Raw genomic sequence first — 19,711 nt, 5'->3', positions numbered from 1 at the left:
GTGTCTTTAGTTTTCACTTGTGTAAGGTGTGAAAGTGGTACCATTTGAACAAGTAATTTTCAAAATGTCTGCATGTCTCTCTGTTCCTAAAAATTATGTTCTCTGTTGAAAATTTGCTTCTGACAGTTTAAAAGAAATGTTGTCAGCTATTTTGAATGAGGACTGTGCTAGTCTAAAATTCTCATTTTTAGGAAAAATAGCAGATCAGTAGAAAATACCTATCTGTTTGACACTAGTTGGTGTATTGACAAGACTATTATAGAAAATCATCAGATATACTTGAAGGGAGGTAGAAGAAGTGATAAAATACAGTTTTGTGTATAGAGTTTGTGTAGGTTCTGGAAAAATTATACATTTCGAGTGATTTCTAGGTACTGCTAGTGGCCTGGGCATGAAAAAGAAGGTAAGTAATAATATTATGTGTAAAAGGTAGGAGACACATGATGGCACTAGGCTGAAATGATTTTACATTACTCTTCTTTGGGGAGAGACTTGATAATCCCATTTTCTCTCATGTTGTCATGCCATTGTCATGGAAGAGAAAATAACTTCTAGAAAGACTGGCCTTGTGACCTTAGATACTGGTGACCCAGATTTTTACATTCTGTTTTGTGGATTTCGGGTTTCAGTTTTGGTCCTTTTATGGTCTAAATTCTGGATCCAGCAAGGGGTGAGCAGCGAGGTTATAATCCCAGCCATCTTCTATGGCCAGCTGCCAGCTGGGGGCATTCAGTTTTCTCAAGTCTCCTTGAGTGCTGGCAAGAGCTGTTCAGAACAAGATGGCATTTTGTTCCTTCCTGTAATTGTTTGGAAATGCATTTAAGGCTGATTTTAAGAACAAAGGAAAGATGGCATCACGTTGTAATAAAGACTAGGCTAAATGCTGGTCTCTGCTCTGCCCTTTAGCAGTCCAGAAGCAAGTAGATCCTCTCATGGATAATGGTCCTTGCCCCACAGTTCTCTACAAGAGAACTGTTAAGGCTGGGAAGGAGGGCTGTGGGGTGCCCCTTACACACACAGCTGCACAACACATGCTGGGAAAAGCCAGCAGCCTGGTCCCAAGCCCAGCATGAGGAGCAGTCTGTGCTTTTTATCCCAGGATCTTGTCAGGCTGAGAAGCAGCTCTTCTGGTTTCTCAGCAGGCGTAACAATGGTGTTGAGGCTGCCAGAGAGCACAAGAGCTCAGTAACTCTCCAGGCACTCTCTTCCATCCAGATTTGTTTCAAGAGACTGCAGAAGGACCAAAGACATTTTTAATTCATTTTCCAAGTTGCCAGCTAAGTTAAGTAACTGGGTGAAAAGCTTTCTCAGAGCCAGCAGAATACTGTGAGGCTACAAAAATGCTTGATTTTGCCTTGGTGCCCTTTGTTTTCCACCTTACCCTCCATTTTCCCCCTTACCTTTGATAATATTGGACAGTAGACCTGAAGACTGGACAATCCTCAGGACTGGCAGCAGACCCCACAGACAAGGAACTTCCAAGACCAGGTACACAGACAGCAAACTACAGAGCATCAGGAGATCATCATCACCTGAAGAGACTGGCCAGGCCCAGGGAAGGACTGTGAAAAGAGTTTTTTCCTCGTTAAATGAGAGAGAGCAAGAGAAGTGAGCAGGGAGAGAAAACTGGCAGGTGGCCCAAGCTCTGTGAAGATTGTAAACCTCACACTGTCAGAGATGTGGATGGGAAGCAGGCCATTCCAGTGGCTTTGAGAGGAAGGAAGGCCTGAGGAAAGCTCAAAGCACCTTAGGACCTTCAAAAAGCAGAGGTATGCCTGCCTATGCTGTGGTTATCACACAGTCACTCAGGGAAATCGGGTTTAATGCTTAGTTAGCTGCTGTCATTCATTCATCATTGCTCTGTAGACATGAATCTGCATCTGGATTTTTCTTCTAAAGGGCAATGCAATGCTTGAATATTTTTCAGTGGTGGGTGTGCAAGTTTCCCTGCTGTCATCATATCCAGTGTGGTGCATTTTGCAGTAGTTCCCAGAAAAGTCACTTAGTCCCTTTTTGCAGCAGAGCTGCAGCAAAGAAGAAGTCTTTGGTTAGGGTTAGGAAGGCTGAATTCCAGCAGTTATGGGAATTTGACTCTCTAGTTGCCTCATGGGAATGTTGAGGGTTCAAGCAGTTTAAAAGGTAGAACTTGGTATTGTAGGCAACCTGAACTCTTAAGGCAGTGGAAGGGGAACATCCAGGACCTTATATATAGTTGTGGTATGAATCCAAATTCTAACTAAATCAGAGGGCAACTGTAGGCTAAATAACTGCCATAGCTGTCAGAGTAGATGGAACTTTGTAGGCGTTATGTCTCTTTTTTGTATTTCTTATATCCAGAAAGCTCAGCTACGCAACCACAGAGCTGGCTGAGCATGCCCTTACTGTGAACCAGCCTGCCTGGGAATTTCTAAGTGATGATTGCTCCTAGAAATCTTTGCTGAAGTTGCTAGGTTTCTTGCCTCTTTATATAGCATTACTGATGCAAACCTACTCCAAAGCTGAATCTGCAATGCAAGTTTTTTCCCCCTTGTTACTGAATCTGTGCAAACTCCAAGACTCCAGTGCAGCCTTGACATGACCTCCTTCACCCAGCACCACAAGTCCTTGCATCATCCCTTGTTCCTCACAAAAGTTCAGTGGTCCAGGAGGTAAAGGACTTGCCATCTTCTTTCCACCCACTTCTGCAACACTTTTCACTTCATTGTTGTTACATTCTTTTTTGTCTGTTGATTAATCATTCTGGTATTGTTCCCTTGGTTTGGGTTTAATTTCCTGTGTTTCCAGTGATTATTCAGAGCCAGAAGACCTCCCACAGTGTGTCTGGAGGGAGGATATTCCCAGAATACTGTTCACATTGGGTAAAATTCTGTCTCCATGGTGGTAAAGCTCCTGCCTACTTCAGTGGGGCCAGATTTGAATTTCTGGAACTCAGCCAGTGCTTTTCTTCTTATTTCTATGTGTATGCTCAGCAGACATCATGCCTTCTCTCTCTCCCTTTTGCTCTCCATGCTCCCGATACCTGTGGGAGCCTTGGAAATGTAATGAACTATGAACATCTGGACAGGACTAAGCCCTAGGGCTCCTTGCTAAACCAAGAATCTCCTGTTTAGTAGCACTGAGCACTTAAAAATGGACCAGCACTTTCTCTCAGCTGCCTTTTAGCAAGATCTAAGCCTTCATCAAGTTGCTTGGGCATATCCATAACCCAAAGTCTCTTCAGTATTTAGTCATAGTGACTGCCCTCTGTGGTGGGATATTGTGTAGGACCCTGGGGTAGCATGTTGTAATTTCTCTAACAGGTTGCTGAAAAGGTATTGATGGAAAAAATGAAAAACTGGAGTTTTGAAAAAAAAAAAAAAACAAAAGAGGGAGAGTAGGGGTGGAGGGGAAATAGTGTGAAATACATAGGAGTTCATCTCAGCTGAATGTACTGCTCTGACTTTTTCAGCTCTCCAGAGCATTTAAAGCCTAAGGATCTTTTTCTGCAATAATCATAGCAATCTGTGGTGCCTAATTTTTAGTAGTGAGTTATGCAAAATGCTAACATTTTTGGAAACCTCAGTGCAGGTGGAATTTCCTGCTCTACATATGGTAAGAGTGTGAGCTGGACTTGTCTAAGATCTGAACCTGAAGGAGCTCTGAGCTACACCAGCTTCAGAGGATTTAAGATTTGAGGAGACCGTTGCTATATTCTTTGGGTCAGGCTTAGCTAAGACTGAATGATATGGTTAAAAAAGGTAGTTTTCTGGGAAAGTAGCATCTAGATATTCTAAAGGTATGATGACAATGGCAGGTGAAAAGTAGTTATTAGATTTTATTCTTTTATGGCATCCATGGTCATTTATCTCCCTCAAGCACTTACTAATTTCTGCAGTAAATAGCGTGCACTGTCTTTGCCAGTAAAGTTTATCTCTTCATAAGTACTTCCCATTTTTCAATTTAGACAACCTTTTATATTCCATTCAGCAGGATATCTCATCCCACCGCATAGGGCCTCAGAAATCCCTCTGTAGTTGGAGGGAGATCCATAAATAATTCTACTGTACACATGAGCAGGATTTTTAGTGCGAAAAACGACAAACTTTCCCCCGAGGTGTCATATCACCTGCAAAGTCCACAGAGTTTGGCACGCTATATAACAGTGTGGGCAGTCCAGACAATATCAGTAGTTCCTTTTCTGCCTCTCATTTTATTCTTTCCATAAAACCCTGCCAACGTACAGCTCATCATGACTGTGAGGACCCTTTCAAATCTCTCTGATAACTCTTCATTAAATCTATTAATATAACTTTTCAGGTAATTATTTTGATCTGTGTATGTCTAAAATATCTTTGTGAAGAATAGTCAGCCTTTGGAAGTGGATGAAAGTGCATTATAAGAATCTGATCCACTGTTGTCTTGTAACCACTTGACTGTTCCTCCTTGCTATGAATAGTGGGGTTTAATAGGTGGAATGTAAAGGGGGAGGAAAAGGTGGAAAAAATCCCTAGATACTCGTTAATGCAGCAAGTTAACACTTACATTAGCAAGCCCTAATACTGTCCCAGAGAGAGAATACTGATGGGACCTAGTTTAAGACTGAGCAGATTGGGTCCCATGTGCCTAGCGTGTGACATAAGTCCTGGTGGCTCTACTAAAATCTTGTGGGGATATTGCACTGAATAATTGTCATGGACCAAAACTTCCAATGAGCTGAGTTCCTAGATTGTTTTGGGACCAACACTGATGCCAACACAGCACTGGTGGTTTGAAAGAGTCACCAAGTGAAACACAGCTGGCACTAAAAATGTGCTCTGGGTTATCACATACACCTACAAGACTCCTGCCAGACTCTGAAGGGACAGGGAAGTTTTTCTGTTATAAAACTGCTCCTTCTTTCCAGATGTTGAGAAGTGAAATACAAACTGTTTCTGCACAGAAAATTGCAAAATGGGATGTACAAAACTGCTGTGAATCAAGGAGGAAATTTAAATTCTAATTTATTTTTTTGTTTTCTGTTTCACATCTTCTGTGTCCATTGACACTGTGTACAGAGCAAGGATGAAGACATCAGATCAATAAGGTCCCTTGTCCCCACTGAGCTGTGATATGGCTCAGAGGGCCTGGTAAGCACTCACAGCAGTCTGAACTAACCTAGGGTCCCAAAAAAGGCTGCAGATGCCACGAAGACTGCTTAATATTTGAGTCTAGGAAGAGATATAGAAGAAAGTGCTCACTTTCAGTGGTGAAAGCTCAATTTTTTAAGTCTGCTTGTACATTTGAAGTCTGTGACAGTCCCTGGCTTGCCTCTGTCTGTCCCAAATTACATTCCTGCCTCCATGTTGCTTTTATGTTGTGTAGCTGCCTCGGAAGCCCAGTCTAGAAGCCAGCCGATTTCTCCTGGGTGGTTTTGTTTCATTTGGATCAATTTTCTGATCCAGAAGTTGTTGTGCCAGTACAATAGGAAGAAAGAAATGTGGAGCACAAGAGAAAAGAGGGAGATAGAAGCCAGCTTTCACAACACTATTTCCAAAAGCAAGCACACTGTCTGCATCACAACTGAACCCTACACAGCTGTCTATTTTGCTCAAACATCATAATGAACAACTAGGCAAAGAAAGGATGAAGCTTCAAATCTCATTTGAATGCTCATATCTGAGTATATAAGCATTTTATTAATGTTCAGAGAATGCAAGAGACATAAGGGATTTATTATTTATGACAATGAAACTAAGGAAGGAGAAATGCTCCTGTAAAGACTGTAGGTATTTGGTTTGCTTGAGAAGGTTTTGGTAGCAGGGTGTCTACATGGGTGGCTTCTGTCAGAAGACTTCCTAGAGACTTCCTAGTTGTCCAGTGGGGCCAGTGCCAGCTAGCTCCAGAATGCTGGAGCAGCCTGTATTTTTGGGATTGCACCCCATGGAAGGGACCCGTTCTGGTGCAGTTAGTGAAGAACTGTGCCTGTGGAAAGGACTTACATTAGAGAAGTTTGGAGGCCTGTCTCCTACGAGAGTGTCCCCATGTTGGAGCAAGGGAAGTGTATGAGGAGTCCTCCCCCTGACAAGGAAGGAGCAGCAGAGGAAATGTGATGAACTGACCACAACCCCCATTCCCCTATGCTGCTAGGGGGAAAACAGGCAGAGAATTTGGGAGTGAAATTAAGCCCAGAAGGAAGGGAGGAGTTGAGGGAAGGTGTTTTAAGATTTATTTCTCCTTACCCTATTGTGATTTGATTGGTAATAAATTAGATTAATATTTTTCCCCCAAGTTCCTCTTGTGCCTGATGGTAACTGGTGAGTGATCTCTCCCTGTCCTCAGCTCCAGCCAATTGCCTTTTGTTGTATTTTCTCTTCCCTGCCCAGATGAGGAGGAGAGAGATAGAGTGACCTTAGTGGGGTCCTGGTGTGCAGTCAGGGTCCAGACACCACACTGTGTTGGTGCAAAAGTGTGTCCTTAAATGTACCATTCCCAATTGCTCTGAATGTGCATTGCATGTGTGCAGGGGAAAAGGGGACCTGAGGGCTGGCACCAGTGGTAACATGCCTTGTATCTTTGTCTGTATTCCACTGTCTTTAGCAGGTATCTGGATAAAACACTGAACAAGAAAGCTTTTAAAGCAAAATTGACAATGTAGAGTAAAATACAAATGTGAACTTCATACTAGCTAATCTCTTTTATTTATACTTGACAATAAAAGCCTTGCCTTGCAAGAGATGTTCAGTATCTTGCATACAATTGACTTGATTATTTACACTTGTAATATCTGTGGAGTTTTCATTGTCATCAGTTTTTATGAAAAAGCCTCCACTGAAATCATCAGGAAGTGCTGATTAAGATACAATGTGCTACTCTGATTCTGAATCTTTTTCTTATCAGTTCAGAAACAAAACCAAATGGGAGATGCAAGGATCCAGCTTGGATCAGCACCTGAAAATAAGAAGTAATAAGTATGGCAGAGCAGTGGTTCTACAGTAAGGTGGGCAGAGGAAGGGGAGGATTGCAGGGTGCCTCTGGTTGCTGCTGTCATTTCAGATAGGCAAGGCAAAAGTAGTGCTCACCTATACTGTGCAGAGCTCAGAGACCCCTGCTGGGGTCAGGCTGTGCTGAATCACTCAGTGCATACACAGATATGAGCCCACTTCCAGCAACCTCACAGGTAAGAGCAGATCATAGTAAGCAAACAGGTCTTGTAAATTTAGTGGGAAAAGAAGGACAATGAAAAGGCAGCTGTGCCTCTTGGAGGGTAAAAACAAGAGCCTGAGGTGCAGAAGGTACTGAGAAAGTAATTTCTGCAGCAGTCACTCTCAATTCTGCTTGCATGTATTTTGTTCTGGTTGCATTGCTTCATGAGTGTCCATTCACCTTAGTGCTCCTTAGTGAAGGTAACTCAAACGAAAGAAGTCAGGCAAGAGCTCTGCTGATAAAATATTTCCAGTCATTGGTACATAATGTTTTTCACCGTATTCATCCAGGCTGTGAGCCTGTGAACGTGCAAGAGAATCATTTGCTCAAGGAAGCTTACTGGTTTCTCATAAGAATTTAAAGGATCAGGTGCATGCTTACACCTGTAATTCCTGTGTTGTAACCACCAATTCTGATTTCTCAAAAAACATGTGAGAGTTGCATTTAGAAGAGATCAAGTGAAAGGGAGGAGGGAGTATGCATGTAACTATGTGATAGTTTTTGTATGGCAGAAAAAGTCTTGCAGGAGATGTTTGGCCTGCAAGAAGCATCCAGAACTGCTGTGGTCTAAATTTTCTCCAGTCTCCTGTAGGGGCAACAGCCCAAACTTTCACATAAAGTCTCTTAACACTTCACGAGTTCAGCCTTAAAAAAAAACAACCCAGTGGTATTTGCTCAAAAAATACTAGTGAAGTTCTACTCGTTTTTTCATCACTTTCCTCCAACCCTGCAGAAATTAGGGTGCTTCAGGGATCCTCCATGGTTGCAACAGTAACCAAGCCACTTCACCTAGAAGTGAGAGTTCTCGTTAAAATCTTAGTTGATGGACATTCTGTTGCTCTGGATGTGAGCAATTCCAAGTGAAGATAGAGCCTGAAACTGATGTTTTGAGACTGATAGGCCAGATGGACAAACTGGCTTATGAGTGTTTATAGAAAATGGGAACGGTTGGAAGAGAAGAAGATCAAGCCCAATATCCAAGAGGAAATATCCAACTTCTGGCATGCATGTTGGAGGATTTTCTCCTACCTGAGAGCCTGGGAATGGGAGGGGTGCATAAGCCCCTCATCTAGGGATGCTCAAAATAGGACCCACGTGGATATATTCCTGACCAGCTAAATGCCATCTTTGCCACTCCAGTGGCAAGGCTGGAGAAAATATATCCTGGTGATAAATAAATATATCCTGGGGAATATACTCAGGCTATACTCAGCACAGTGCACAATAGCATCAGAGTTGCATTAATGAATATCCACCCAAACTGGCTTTTTATTGTGATTGTCTTTTGCAAGTGCCAATATATTCGACTGTTCTTTTCGTTGTAACTCATGTTAACATATCTGAGGCGCTCAGGGAGTAGGCAAGAACACAGGCTCTGTTGGGTGGCAATAATTAACCCATGAATTAATATACACAATGTGCAAAACAACTTACCTGGAGACCTCTGCAAATTTTTGCTTTATTTTCCGCTCTTGAGGTAGCATAGTGCTATAAGACAATGAAAAAAGTGCCTCCTACAGGACAAGTGCACAGCAAATATATAGAATAAGGGTGCCACTGGCAAAGTCAGAATATGAAAAGCACTTAGCTGAAATAGCTTTACTAAACTTTTTAAATTGTAGCATCTCAGTGGGGGGAAAAAAGATCACACAAAGGGTGGTTAAAATCTGCCAGTTCCTTGCACAGGTAATTAAATAACACAGTGTTATTATAAAAGTATTTTCAGCTGCTAAGGTTTCTTTGGGAGACAGCCACCAAATGTGGTGTGTGTCACTTATACATGAGAAACCTGACTTCAGATTTTGCCCCCAAGTACTCAGGATATTGAATTCAACTAAGGTGTTGCTAAACTTCATTACTTCCCTGTAATTGCATTTTGAAAAGGCACCAGCAAATTATTTTTCTGTGCATGAATACCTGTCAATCTGTAAGACCAAAATAGCCTTAAAGAAGGAAATTTTAGGAAAATGGCCCTCTACCAACCTGTTCTGGGAGAAGGAACATGCTTCCAGCTATGGAGAAGCCTGAAGCCTAAGAGTGCACTTCCAAGAAAATAGTTTTGGAGGAAAGCTTTGGGAGAATGGTTGTGTTTTAGTTGTTCACCCTCAAAAGTTAAACTGCTATAAATGTATATTCCACAGGGCAGAAAAAATTACATGTGTCTGCAGTAGTTCCTTTTGTCTCTTTTTTATTCCTAAATTAATCCTTCAGTTTTTGTTTGATTGTGACTGAAAGAAACAAGACCACTTCCCTTGTAAAAAACTTATATTTACTATAAAATGGTACTCAGTTTCTAAAAGCCCTTTTTCCAGACTAGATATAAAATATATCAATATTTAAATCTTGTGTTTTCTAACGGCTCCTGGGGTCTAACTTGTTCTGGAACTGCCTGGGAACCTCCTGGACATGAACATTTTTCAATGAGAGGAGTGGAAAGTGAAGAAACTTGAATAAAAATGAATGGCAAAAGGGGTTAAAAGCGAACTTAATGCCACAGAGTTTTGACTCTAACTTTACAGTAGTGGAACAAAGGGAAATAATAATGAACAGTGCAAAGGCATTTACGTTTTTTGAAGTTACCTGGTTGGTTTCCAGGTGGTTAGAGTGGTTTTGCTACTTTTATTTTCCTAGGGAGGTGTCATTATATAGGGTAAAAAATTGTTCTTCTGCCTCTCCAAGGAGTGTTAATGCTCAGAACACAAAAGAAGGAGGAACAGGACTATATAATAACTTAAAAAATTGAAACAGAGACAAAGGTTTTTCATGCAGAGAAACAGTGGTTTTAAGTTATTCTGTTTCAATTTGAGTTTCACATGTAGAGTGTTAGGGAGGTCTTGATGCTAGTGGTGGTAGCCAAGTGACCTAATGAACATATTTTCCAGTAAAATTCCAGCTGCAGTTTGTTGAAACTTAAATTGACCTTTCCCATCCACTGCTCTAAGAAGAAACTCAGAAAATGGATGGCTTGGGTTTGGCCTTTGTCATGTTCCCATGAGCATTTCAGCAAGCATCCCTGATAAAAGTTGGGCTTTGGAGGGGATTTTCTCATGCCAGAAGTTGTTCAGTTGAAATTACATTGTGACTGGAGGCTTATTTGAAAGGAACTGCTAACGCCCCTAGATTTATATACCCTAAAACCGTTTCTATGGATGCCCCTGCAAGTTTCCTACCAGCCAGACCCGAGGCTCCAAGGGCACTTTGCAAATGAGAAATTATCCTCAGATGCCCTTTTGCCAGCTTTAGTGGCCTCTAGGTGAGACTGAGTTCCCTCTTCAATGTTGGTTTCACTCCTTGTTGTCCTGCTTGCCCCTCTCTGGCTTTTGTCACACCCAGCATTTTGCAATCCAGCAAATGGAGCTCACTTTTTAGTCATGTTACTTGTGTGATCCATGAGCAAGGAAGCAAAAGGAGTAGGTAAATGAGGAGGGAACATGTGTGCACTCTTGCTTTAGGCTGGAGAGACAAAACTCTTGGTTTCAGACCTCAGGTTAAGAAAAACTGCTATGTTCTTTCTAATATGGGCTCATTTAGGACAGAAAGGAAGGTAGGCAGGAAAGAGACACAGGATCAGGAGGAGACTCACATTAAATAATTTGAACTCTTTAAATCAAAATTGTCGATTTGGTTTCAGTTGTTGTAAAGGCTGATTTTATTACTCTTTTTCTTCTTTACATGAAGCTGTTTTCATAAATTCTTTTCAGACAATATGTGAGTGTAGCAGGCCAGACCTGGCACTTCAGATTTATTTTTAATGGGAAAAAAAATGTTGAGCTATTGCATGATTGTCAGAGGAATGTTCCAGTTAAAAGGAAGTTGGCATCAACTGATTTAAATTGTCCAAAATTAACATACAGGATAAACAGCTGACCTCTTCCTTTATGAGGGCTTTTCTTGATTGTTGTTCTGTACTCGTGTGTTCTATGTGAGTGCACTGAATGTGCATTAATGTACTCAGACAAGCTTGTTAGAATTTTATTTCTACCACAAGACATAAGTAATATTTTGGGCATCTCTGTTCCAAACAAACTGTGGTTCTATACACCTCCTAGTCATATTTTAATCCTCATCTCATGTGCTCATGATGGGGTTTATATGTGCTCATGTTTCTTTCCTGTCGAATGCTTTTGATTAGATAAAAAATATTGCTTAATCCTCTAAGTAAACCGTGAAAGCAACCTAAAGAAGATGCAAAGGACATTAAAAAGGTCTACTTTTCCAAAAGGAAAAGTTTTGCTATAATCTCTTGGTTTGGGGCTTTTTTATTATTTCTAAACTAATGAAAAGAGACACATTTCTAATAAAAACAACTATACATGGACAAATTAAATTGGGCAGTTTTGCTTAACTTTTCAGGAAGTCCTTGTAGAGGTGTTCCTGATGTTTCCAGGGCTGTTTCAGACTGTAGAAATCTACTTTACTTTTCCTGCTAGTACTCTGTCCCATTTATATGAGGGTTATAGATCCTGTCAGCTGACAATGTCGTCTCCTACCTGCCAATCCATAAATATCAGCAGCAGTCTAAGTAATTTGCACCCTCTGCAAAAGACTGACCCACAAACCTAGTGGCACACAAAGACCTTCCCAGTACACAGGCTAGCCAAATAGTGAGAAGTTACAAACTTTTAGGTGTAAACATTCACATTTTGCTGTTGGGGGTCTTGATCAGATTTGCTTCTCAGTCAGAGAACTAGCCTCAGCTGTAGATACATCACTGATAGTGAAACTATTGACTAGGCTACAGGGAAGATCAGATCTGGGATTAAGCTGTTCAAAAGCTGCATGATTACATTGGAATATAAAATGTGTTGCAGGGTTTGATAGGCTTGTGATAGGCTTTTAAGGAAAGGAGAGTTAGCAGCTGAACTCATCTGTCACTGCAGGATGTTGAAAAAAAAATGTCTGTGGTTTGGTGTTGCATGAAGGGCTCTTTTGAAAACTGGGTATTATGGCTTTTAGCTGCCACCCATCTGCAGGTCTGCACGGGCACAAAGACAAATGAAGTGGCTGGGGAGATGGTGCAGTGAATGATGCTAATTGCTAGCAAATCTGAAAGGGATTGTGTCATGCAGCCATTACAATTGTGGAGAATAGACTCAGCTACGCAGGACATCTCTTCCAGAGCAGGTCTCTTACTGCTTCCACTTCAAGCACAGAGTAAGACTCCCTGTGTTAAAGGTACTGTTACACTGAACTGGTTTCTACACTTGCCTGCACTTGTTCCTGCTGTTGTTTTAAAGCATCATCACATAAGGCTCCAGAGGAAAACAAATTTGAGAATAGTGAAGTATTTGAGGTTAATTAGTTTAAATGAGACATTTTTGAAAGCTCCAGAAGTCGGTAGTACCTCATCATAAGTGTTGTCAGTGGTCAGTAAAGGTCAGAGCTGTCCTTTCTGTGTGTGTATGAGGGAGGACCAGATACAAGAACCTACCAAAAGTGTATCTGAAAAGGGGGCCCTGGAAATTAAGTGTGCACTGTTTTCAATTAGGATTAAAACTTTCTTCTGTAAGAATTCTGTGGAAGTGGATGTTAAAGAAAGCTTCCTTGCAGAATTTTTAAATAGGGAATTCAAAAGAGGAAGTGTAGGGATACTGTAGAAGCCCATGGGGAGGAGATTTAAACTGGTAGAATGCTTTGAAAGCACCTACAATTTATTTTTTAAAACTACTGCAATTTTCATAAAATAAGAGGTGACACTTCCGCTTTCATGTTATTTTCCTTCCTTGCTAACAGACATATAAACAACAGAAATTGCTTCTTCTGTATGGAAAAATGGATGTTCTTATGTAATTGATCATTCTATAATCTGTTTGCCTATGTGCCCATCCTGGAAGAGAAGAAATAGTAAAGCTATAGGGTATATCTGTAATGATCCGTTCAGGTTCAGGTTCTTACTTTGTTTCAATATATGTATCAGCCTTGTCCACAGAATATTGTACTATTGCTGGTGCCACACCATCAAAGAGATTGCATCTACAACCTGATGGAGCTTGAGAGACTGAAAAGCATGTTCTTTGCTATTAAAGTGGGAATTTTTACAGACTCATTGAGAAATTGGTGGGGCTCCATAATTTTGGAATTTTTTTCCTGTTGTTACAAATTTGTCTACAGCTGAATTGCACTTAACTCAATCTTTATCTCTTGAGCTATAGTAAGTAGATAAGCTGTGTCCTGTGACAAAATATATAACTAAGATGTCCAAATCAAATCAGGTTAGACAGTCTTGTAAAGTTAAAAAACATATTTTGTCTGAGTTGTGCTGTTTCTGTCAAGTATTCTCTTTTTCATGGTCGTGCAAGAATTAATCTTTAGCCTAAGCAGTGTACTTTGGTCCAATGTCGCCCAGGTTTTTGGGGACATGTACCTGACAGTCCTGTGAGCATGTGGTAGGAGAGTGTAAATGATCAATTTCTGCAAGTCCCCATGTGTGAGCTGGTGGTAGGGACCCTGATGTCACTGTGAGGTGTCAGAGGGTAAAAAGAAAAAGGTGTGACATACAATCTGAGTCTCTGCACATGTCTGTTGTTTGTGGGCAACCCTTGGGTAGCCTGGAGGATGGGGAAGGGTGTGTGGATGGATGAGCATGGAATGCTGTCCTAATGTGCTCTGACTTGTCAGGCACAGTGGTCCTACAGCTGTGCCCTGCTTCAGGTACTGGAGCTGCTGCTGCAGCGGAGTCAAGTCCATTCTCAGGCATGTTGTTTCCTTGTACTGAACAAAAAGGAAGACTGTTCTTCCCTTGAAGTAAAAGTTAAACTTCAAAGCTGGTAACTGTTAGAAGTTGTATTTTACTAGTGACAGCAGTAAAAATTACTTATCTGATATGCAGGTTCCTCCACCACCTCTGTAGGGTTTTTCTCTTCTGATTTCATGACTGTGTATATTTTTTAAAATATCTAATGAGAAAGACATCCCTGGGTGAAATTTTAATTATGGCCATTTCTAATGGAATTGAATTTCAGCCAAGGTTCACTGTCACTGATATGCATGATGAGGAGGGAGTTCCTACCAACATGCACAAAATTAAAGCCCACAAAGTTCTGGGCTAACATCTTGCCCCTTTATCCGAAAAATGGTCTTGGCATCTCAGGTGAAGCCCAGTGTCAGCAGCATTGGATAGGAAGGCACCATCATGTGTGAGAGAGGGAGAGAAGATAGGCACACTCTTCATTCAAATAATTCCACCACTGTTGAGCTCTTCAGCCCCCTCCTTGCGCATTTTCTCATTAAATCCTCGAATAGATGCCCAGGTATTTTTTGACTCTTTGGATGTTTGGTGTAACTGTTCTTGAGAGTTAAGTATCTGATTCCTCAGTACTCAGTGCTTTGCTGGTGACCTGGGCTTTTTGAGAGCTTTTGCAGTAGAACGTATTTAAAGAGAAAGACTGGAAAATCATGCACACACTGCCATGACAGACAAACTCAGGCAGACTTATGTGAGCTTTTCCAAACGCCTCCTTCAAAAATAAATGGGAGATGTTTTTGAGACAAGGTGCTCTTCTCTGTTACAGCTGTGTGCATTCTTATAATTGGAGAAGCAGTTCATAGTGATTAGGCAGAAATATGGGGGGGTTTTGTTTGCCACAGCAGTCTTATGTTTTACATCAAGCTCTACTGTGTGGATTTTCACTGACTAGTAGCCACCTTCCACATGATCTGAAGAAGGAGTGAGAAGTTTCTAACATCCTATAAAAAGCTGTGTGTCCACTTCCATGTCCTAGTCTCATTCTCTGCCTGTGGTATGTTGCTCTTCCAAGCACCAAATATTTTCTTGCATTTCCCTGCAGTCCTGAGGAGAAGCAATCTCAGCTGGTTTTTTGCAGCTGCTTTCTGCCATGGAGTTCCCCAAGGAGAGGTCACAGCTCTGCAGTGTGATCAGACCAGAGAAAAAGGTTTTGGAAACCACTATCTTACATTGAGTCTTCTGGTTTAATATTGTATCCAGCTGGGGATACCCCTGCAGCATGGTTGCTCTGAGGGATTTGTGTGGTGTTGGCCGGTTCATCTCTAAATCACCCCTTCAAAGGATGTTCTTCCTGATGTTCCTTAGGAACACAAGAACTGAAATTTCTCTCACCATAACACTCTTGCTCATTCAGTCCAGTATTTGAGTGAGGCTGTTATTTCCTTCTTTCAGGCTTGCTGGAAGCAGAGCACACTGCTGACATGGGTTTTTAAAATATAGTTAAGGAAGTTCAGTCACAGTAGCAGTCCTCAGGATAGCCCATGGAAGCTAAGATGCACAGGATTAAACTGTGGGATTAATAATGCTTGGATGTAAAAGTCCCTTTATTCTGCCGTCCTGCCAATAGGCTATGTGTTGTACAACACACACTCGTACATACAGCATTTAGGGCCTGCTTTTATCTCACACCTGCTGTCCCTTCAGAGTTTTGAATTGCTGGCAGGTGAGTAAAGGTGTTTGCTCACTGCTCAAAGGGTATGCTCCACATGTTTCACCTTGGCTACTGGGATAATCCTTGCAAGATCCCTTACATGCCATTAACATGACAAAGCATGTTTTTTCTGTAACTTTATCCCTTCATGCTCACTGTTTTGCAGTAACACCAAGGAGTGCTGGTCATTCAGCAGCTAAGAAAACCAAGTAAATAGTCCCTATACCACACCTGATGTTTTAGATGTATAACAGCATGGTTACTGTAGGGACAGCTTGCAGGTGTTGAATGCAGTAACATATTACCAAAGGCAGCTAAGGTACTTGAAAATCACAGCTGTCATGTACTTGCAGCCCTGTGCTTCAGTGGTTTTTTAATCCTTTCCTTTCTTATGGGAGATGTCATTTTCTGATTTTCAATCAAGGACATGAATAATTTTGCATGTTCTAAATAATTAAAATTGGTACCAGTTGGTACTTTGAGTGAAATACCTGCACATTTACTTATGGAACTTCTCATGGGATCAGAAGAACATGGTGTCCTGACCAGAGGTGCCCCTGGTACAGTGCTTTCGGCACTGAGGATGGCCAGTAGTGAACAGTAAAGGAGGGTGTGCAGCAGCCTCCCACTGTCCCTCTCTCCTTCTTGACAGTGGGAAGACCTGGAAGGAGAAAAGAAAAGCAGCTTTGCAAAGGTTTAAGAGGCTGGATGCTTTCCTCTTGTTGTAAAGGAAGTAGAGTGGTTCTTGTCTGTCAGTGAAATAAGACAAGAGTGTAGGACTGAGGTATGTGGTCAAAGATGGAATAAAACACTTTGTAGTGAATAAAATCTAATTGGTGGCATCCCTGTCTATGGCATGGGGTTGGAACTAGATGATCTTTAAGGTTCTGTCCAACCCAAGCCTCTCTGTGATTCTGTGAAGACCAGATGTGCAGATAAACTGTGAAGGACCTTGAATGTGGGAATGAGCTGATCCAAGAGCATAAAGTGCAAGAAACAGTATGATGACTCCATTGACTGTTCTGGTGATCTTTGTGACCAAATTTTGACTGAGTTTCCAGTGGGAAAAAGGAAAGTCTAGTCATGTAAAAAGAAAATGATGTTGCAGTATGTAGGCCACAGAAGGAGTTTCCCTGCTGGTCCCAGGAACACAATGAGCATGACCCATCAAGAGTAAGAACAAAGAGAAAATTAAACTGAAAGCAAAAATATTCTATTTTCTTGTGTCAGACCTGGCAGAGGTATGTTTGCCGTATCACAGAGAGGTTTGGCAGCTGATCAAAAGTTCCCAAAATGTCAACTTGTCTCTCACAGAGACAAGACTGATTTCCAAAGCGTTGACTACTAAAATAATGTTAATATGTGCTGTGAATTTCAAAGGCTGAGTATTCTGATTCCTGGGTAAAATCCCAAGGATTTACTATCTGCTCATTAAAGATATTTTATATATATATATATATATATATATATATACACACAATGGGAAAAAAGAAGTTTTAGTTTTTGAGCCAGTTGGGCCCAACTACTTCTATACAATAACATCTGGTATGTGTTCTGCCCCCTTTTTTGCTCAGTCTTTTGCAAATGTGTTTTCTGTCTGCTCCCTGTGTTATTTTCCCTTATTTAGATAACTTTTTTTTCTTTCTTTTGGAGAAAGCATTTGGGTGCTGATACTTCCTGCACTCTCTCTGAAAATGAGTGTATTGGTCTTGCCAATGACCAGAATGTCTTCTCAGGTAACTGGTGTTAAAGTTTATTGCTTAAGTACAACATGCTCCAAATTTAGGTTTCAGAAAATTAGTTATATTACTAATAAAATTTTCAATTTTGATGCTTGGCATGAGATACTGGGGTGTGATTTCCAGATGATGATGATGATGGTAGCCCTTCATACTGCAGGATGTTTAAAGACAAGGAACCATGTGTTCGGCTGTTTTTCATTAAGAAATGCTGTATATTCTCTCAAACCACATACCCTAGAAAAAGATTAAGGGAAGAAATTTTGTTGCCCTTTTTAAGGGAAAAAAAAAACAAGTTTACTTTGGGAGAACCTCCAGTGTTTTACTTCATATCCAGACCCATCTATCACATCTCTCAATCATTTAGGGGTTTGGTGCAGGTAAACATATTTTTGAAGTGTCCTCTTGAATTAATCTTGCCAGGTCATGGCATGTGGTTCTTTCCCTGTGTGCTGGTGTCTGGGTATTCTTTGCACAATGTTTCAGACATCATCTGCTTTACCTCCTGGAAGAAGCTCTGTTGCCATTAGTACATTCGCAGAGCTGTGGCTTGTTATTTACACAACTGACTCTAACCTTTCCTTCCAAAAGCAGTTACCACACAAGTACTTGTTTCCCTTGCTGCTCAGATAAATCTCCCTCTGATTCTAGGGAACAGCAATAAAATATTTCCCCAGTGCTCTGCTCTCAATCATAGCCAGCCAAACTTCTTCATCCATTTTATTAGCCTCTGTGTACAGAAGGACTGCATTAGTAGCAAGGGGTTTTATAACCCTTTCCCTCAAATGTATCCCCACTGTTTCTTTTGCATTAGAGATTTTATAGGCATTTTTTTACATGTATTTTATTTTATGTTATGTTAGTGCAGTTATGGCCCATTCTAAAGTGTTACAATTTTCAAGATGATACAGAATGAATTTGAGACTTATAAAATGATCCGAGGAGAAGGGTGAGATGATTAACTTGAGAATAATTTTAACAATCAGTAGTAATTTTAAAAGAAGGAATCTTAGTGATAAATTTGATTGGTATTTTTGTGAAATGAGTTGCCATTTGAGGTAATAATTTCAGAAGATGCTTTTCCTCTTAGACTAGAAACAGCCAAATGATGCAATGGCAAGGCCACAGTAGGAGGTAACAATAAACTCTGTAATGGTAAAGTGCTTTCTTAGACAGACAAATTAAAATAGAGTACTCTAGATATGGTCTCTCTCATAAATCAAATGTGATTAATTGTATCTTGGTTGTTCTTATACTGGAAACAAAATCTGAATAGCACTGCTTGCATCGGCATTCTTCTGTGGCTTCAAGCTGAGCAGAATGTGTTTGATAAAGATCCCATATCAATGCCTCTAGTACTCTGGATATATTTTCTGATCAGGTCCTCAGAGGAGAGGAGATGGCCACATTTCTGGTTTCTTATGAAGCAAAATCCTTCTAGACACATCTGAATGTTTTCTTAGAAGAAGTAAGCCCTAGACTGGAATAAGGTTCATGGTATTCCATGCATTTTAGATACTTGTCTAGATCTGGGAGCATAACTAACACCAGGGATTTAATGGTTTTGTTTAAATCTGTCTTCACAAACGGAGGAGTTCTGAAATAAGATATATTTCACTACAGTGAGGATGTGAAATGAATAGTAGTACTTCTCTGCTTACTCTCAAATGGGTGTAACAGCAGAGAGCTACCCAAAGGTCTGGAGAAGGAAAAAAGTGCCATCTTAGACAAACCTTTTATATATTTAATGCCTAGAAACTTTTGTTGTTAACATTTTAGTGTGGTCTCATTTTTCTGCTGATTTCCTAGATACAAATTGCTTATTGACATTTGAGCCCAGTTATGGGCTTTTACAGTTTTTACTGTACAGTTCGGTGAACCTGGGGGAAAACACAGCTTCTGAGGCAAGCTGGAACAATTTTAGGAGAGCCCCATGTCAATGTCTGTGTCCTAGGGACATCAAAGGACAGTATGGGATGTGGCTTCCTCAAGGGGAGCACAGTGGTGAGCAGGAGTGAGGCCTCCATGCGTGCAAAGTCCGCCAGAGTTTCATCAGCTTCTTTCTCACCCTTGAGTGGGTCATTGCAACTATATCTCAGCTGGTGCCCATGTCCGTATGCTTAGCAGAGGAAAGGGTTTGTAAATGCACTTTTCACTCACTGTTCAATGCTTAGCTCCCTCCTAAGCCTCTTGCAAGCAGTATCAAATTCTTAGAAACCCATTGCCTGACCTCTTTCTTTTGGAATATTTATTAGTGTACAACAGCTACAGACTTACACCAATGGTTATGAATAGCAGCAGCAGTGGATAACTATTACTAGTGTGCAATCTTACTGTTTTCAACACACCAGAGTAATTAGCTATTTTCATCCTTGTTTGATTGCACTAATATTCAAATGTAAGCATCACTTGATG

At 40.9% G+C, this 19,711-nt stretch overlaps 1 protein-coding gene across 1 annotated transcript in view; it reads left to right on the top strand.

Annotated features, from left to right (window-relative positions):
* Positions 1-19,711, top strand: part of RNF150 (ring finger protein 150) — a 114,938-nt gene that overhangs the window by 84,711 nt on the left and 10,516 nt on the right. The gene's annotated exons all lie outside the window — the stretch shown is intronic.

Source organism: Serinus canaria, chromosome 4 (genome assembly GCF_022539315.1).
Source record: "Serinus canaria isolate serCan28SL12 chromosome 4, serCan2020, whole genome shotgun sequence".
In the NCBI taxonomy this organism is placed as follows: Eukaryota; Metazoa; Chordata; class Aves; order Passeriformes; family Fringillidae; genus Serinus; species Serinus canaria.
Note: the sequence above shows the minus strand (reverse complement) of the source record. Positions and strands in the feature narration are given on the sequence as shown.